The following is a 5,080-nucleotide window of genomic DNA, read 5'->3' as shown; positions in this document are numbered from 1 at the left end:
AAGATGAGGTGACAACTTCTGATTGACAGGAGCATGTTAGCTTCCAAACATCTGGAAGGGATCCAAGCATCTAGGTCAGGATAAGTTTTGATGAATAGAGCTTCACCGAGGTCACACTATGTCAACCTTGATTGAGGTGCCACTTTCCTACTCGCGTGTTGATCTGAAACCTTCGTTACGAAGCCCAAACGCTGCTCTGACAACCAACACAAAAGTTGCTACTCATTTAAGTTGTCGGTAACATTTGTATTTGCATTGTATTTGAAATACTTTTGTAATCATCATGCTTTTAGTGAATTGTCTAACAAAAGTAATCAATGATCGTGAACCTTGGACTAGCAATCATTGGACTATGAACCAAGTAAAAAAGAAGGGTGTTAGCCTTGTACTTGTTCTCTTTACTTTATTTTTTGTTGTGTTATCTTTTGAGTTTCTTCAAAAACGTGAACAAATGACACAGGCTATTCCCCCCCCCCCCCCCCCCCTCCCTAGTGCTTTTCTTTAATCCGACATTTTTTGATATCGTACCATTAATCTCTTTACTATGACCACTAAAAATTCCAGTTGAATAAGAAAGTTACATGGATTAAAAGAACCTTTAGTTTCGTCATGACCCCAAAATGAATTCCTTTATTGCAATAAAGCTATGATATAATCAATTAAAGCATTGAGACAAATAAATAATCATTCTATATTTGCTTTGATTGCGTATGCAAAATTGATTGAATGTGCTAATCTTGATTCATCAAAACTTCATAATTCATTTGAGCTTTATGATATTCACTATCATGTTCTCAACATCAATATTTAACCTATCTTTACCCTTCCAATTTGTAAATCCTTCACTAACAAAAGCCTACCCTCCTACTTATTTTTCCTTAGTTGTCTTAAAGAAATAGCAATTCAAAAAATACTCGGCATATTTTTCTAAACTATATTCCAGCCTATCACCAAATTCCTTAAACTATAAAGTATTGAACCATCTGAATTGCTTTACTTAAAATTTTAATTTTGAGAATTCATAGCTTGAAGGTTGACATGGACTTTTTTTTTTCAAATATGTCATTTAAACTTGATCCCTAATGTTAGTATTGTTGGTGTAGAGAGCACCAGATGATCAAACCTAAGTTTTGATTATGGCAAAGGGGTTCAAAGTTAGGCTATCTTGTGATCTAACAAGTGTGACTGAGTTTACAAAAAAGTTCTAAGTGATCTTAGGCAAAGGAAAAGTCCTAGTTGAGGCTAGGTAGTTGGAAAGTCCTAGCTACGATTAGGCAATGAAGTCGTGGTCCGGGGGGGGGAGGGGACTAGGTAAAGTCTTGGCGGGTCGAGGACTTTGGGTGAAATCCTAAAGTCGAGGACTCTAAGTGAAAATCCTGAGGGTCATCGATGTTGGTGCAATCGACCTCCAAGGTTTTAATGTCCGACAAATATATTTAAGTATGTTTAATTGAGCTTGATCATGGGAAGTCCTAGTCATGTCTAGGTAAGGATGGGAAGTCAACCGAGTGACTAGTCCTAAATGCGATTAGGCAAGGGAAGTCCTAGTTGTAGGCTAGGCAAGGGAAATCTCGATAGATCGTGGAAGCCAAGTGGATTCGATAGGTCTGGAGGACCTGATCCCTGGGTAGCTGAATATTGAGTCTTGGTAAGTGAAGCCAGGTGGAGAAAATCCTAGGGGGTGGTAACCTTAGGTTCTGGTGAGAGAAGCGCGGTCGACTGGACTAGCGAATCTTGGTAAATCTAAGTTTAGGTTTACCGTATTCTGTATTACTATTATTGTTGTTAACTAATGTAGTATTACAGGAAAAGTCTTAGTGGATCAGGTGATCAGACACTGAGTAGGCAAACTCCAAATAGATCTAGAGGATTAACGTTTAGCAGGTAGGTTGAGGTAAGCAACTTGAGGAGCGATAGTGAGGTCGTGTTCCTAAAAGGAACAACCTAAGGTCGTTGATCCAACTGAAGAAACTAAGAAGGTTTCCAAGTTGAGATCAAGACAGTTGAACTGTCTATTATTATTACTCATGCATTAGATATATTATTACTGTGCTAATATTTATTTTGTAGAATTATTGTCTAACACAGTTTTGTAGGTTCGGCTTGATCAGTCAACCGAACCAGATGATCAGTCGAATGAACAAGGCCAACTCAGAGTAGATATCAGTTCAGACCAAAATAGAGTAGGGTCCGATCAAAGCTTGATCGGTCGACTGAACCCTGATGACTCAGCACAGTTCAGATCAAGCAAAAGCAAAGAAGGAAGAGCGACTAATCGGTCGACCGAACCAGGAGATCGATCAACCAAACAATCATCACTTAATGGTACATTAATTCCAAATCTCAGCGAATAGGGAAGGATCTCTATTCGATCGACCGAACAAGGGGATCGGTCGATCGAACACTTTAATTCCATTAAATGTCAAAGATCGAATCAACATCAGATCTCAGCAGAGATGGAAGGGAATTGGTTCGGTCTATCGAACCTAGGGATCGGTCAACCGAATGTCGACGACTCTTATAAGAGTGAGCTCGATGTCTGAGGTTGTGCAATGAAAATGAAATCAGATCTGTTCAAAGTTTACCTTTGTGTAAGCTCTTGTTCGTGCTACTACTCTTCTACACATACATCAAGCAAGCTGTTGTACCATCGAAGAAGTACAGATCAAGCTGCATCTTCTATCTAAGTATTCGGTATATTTATTTAGCTTGTTTTGTACTTAATCTAAAGTAAGATAGTAGGTTGTTACTATCTTACTCATTTCATTGTACAATCTGTTTCTCTCCGAGGTTTTCAGAAAAAAGAGTTTTAGTAGATTGCCCAATGGTGCGATCAAGGATCGCGAGCCTTGGAGTAGAAGTTAACCTAGGCTCCGAACCAAGTAACTGAACTTGTTCTTTATTTTTTGCTACATGACTTTGATTTTAATAAGTAAAAGAAAAGTTTTTAAAGAGCGCAATATTCACCCCCCCCCCCCTCTATCGCACTCATTCGATCCTACAGTCGACACCAAATAGAGACTGGAGAGATCATAGAGTAGACGTTCAGTATAAAGTCCTAGAGTCTCGGACGCTGAGCAAAAGTCCAAATGATCTAGAGGTCCGATTTGGCAAAAGGTAATTTCTCCTGAGAGAAGTAGGTGAGGATGCGTTACCTGAAGAGGGAACGGTAGGTGTTGGTCTGACCTAGAGTTTTAGTGAAACTCAAAGTTAGGAACGAACAATCCAGAGGCTGTGAAAAGTTAATTCTTCTTATATACTATTATTCTAACTCTATTTTGTAGGAAGACTAACATTTTGCAGGGTCATAATTTGCCTTGTTCGATCGACCGAATGTCCAGATCAGTCAGCCGAACCCCTAAACAAAAGGATCATATTTTAACTCATGATGAGGTTTTGACCGAGTGATCGGTCCACCAAATAAGGAGGTTCAGTCGACCAAATGGTGGATAAACAACAAGTTGATTAGATCAGATAAGCCGGGGATCATCGATAGATCAACTAACCAAACAGTGGAATCAGTCGATCGAGCGAAACCTCTTATCCAAAGTGACAACATCTAGATGGGAAGTTGGACAGATTCAAAAGGTTCGGTCGATCGAACGGCTGGATAAGTTGATCTATCAACGTCGAGTCAAACGGTGATCCCGAGATTAGTGGATCTGGATAAGTTCAACTCGGCTATAAAAAGGGTTCAACTAGTAGCTTCTTAAACAATCATTCAGATCATTCAGAACTACTTTTGCTCTTGCGCACTACTTTGGAATGATTCGACAATGCCCAAATGTTGCTCCGACAATCGACAAACAACTGCTAATTCTATTATTGTCGGTAATTTTATTTTATAGTTATTATTATACTTAAAATTTGTAATCTTCTTTGAGCTATTAGTGATTATTCAACGAAAGTGATCAACAATTGCGGACCTTAGAGTAGGGGTCATCAAAGGCTCCGAACCAAGTAAAACTAAAAGTGTCAGAATTGCTTTCTCCTTTATTTATTCCGCTGCATTTTACTTTGACTATTTTTTGAGAAATGAACATAAAAGCCACGAGCATTATTCACCCCCGCTAGGGCTTTTGATCCTACAATTGGTATCAGCGCAGGACCGTTCAGAATCGGTACAACTATCGTTCGAGCATTCTTTCGTTGCCTTTTGCATCCATTTTTTGGTGAAAATAAATTCTTACACCTTTTTTTTCATTTTTCAAATTCTTGTCATAAGTTAGAATTGGTCTAATAACTTCTCTTGACAAATTTATCGATTCGTCAATTTTTTCTCAAAATTAGTGTGACACCAGTCAAGCCTTTTTTCTTCTCTCCTTTATACTGCACTACTAATCCAAGACTAAGTCTTGGAACAAGTTTCAATATTTTTGTCATTACAAGATCTTCACTAAAATGTCCTATCAAGAAGATTACAGCACCACATGCACGCCCTTTTTCTTTAGCAAGGACTTCGAATACTCGAAAAGCTGAATGGAGTGTCATCTCAAGACCCAAGTGAAAATATGGATCATAATCTAAACCAGATTCACATTTCCCACAGAAGATAGAGTACTCATCCCTTGCGACAAGTGGCACGCACCAACAAAGAGGAAGATTGAGGTAGATGAAAAAGAAACACGTACTCTCCAATGCGGCCTAACCAAAGATGAGCTGAATCAGGTGAGACCATTCTGCAATGCAAGGGATCTCTGGAAAATGTTTATCAAACTTTACGAAGGAACCTCCGACGCTAAGGTATGTAAGAAAGATTTGTTATTAAATAAATTATATAACATCAAAATACAGAATAAAGAATCAGCAAGTCAATTACATACCTGAATCCAAGATCTGCTCAACGGACTCCACTCAATTGGACATAAAATGGAGAATCGTGATATTATAAGGTATGCACTACAAGCCTTTCCTAGGAATACCTTATGGGCATCCATGGTAGATGCCTATAAGGTTTTTAAGGATCTTTCAATTATTAGATTAGATGAATTGTTTTCTGATTTTGAGTTACACAAATAGACTAATGCATGCCCAGCCAAGAAAGGTATTGCTTTGGTTGTAGGCCAAACAATACTGTAAG

This window comes from Zingiber officinale, chromosome 3A (genome assembly GCF_018446385.1).
Source record: "Zingiber officinale cultivar Zhangliang chromosome 3A, Zo_v1.1, whole genome shotgun sequence".
Classification (NCBI taxonomy): Eukaryota; Viridiplantae; Streptophyta; class Magnoliopsida; order Zingiberales; family Zingiberaceae; genus Zingiber; species Zingiber officinale.
Note: the sequence above shows the minus strand (reverse complement) of the source record.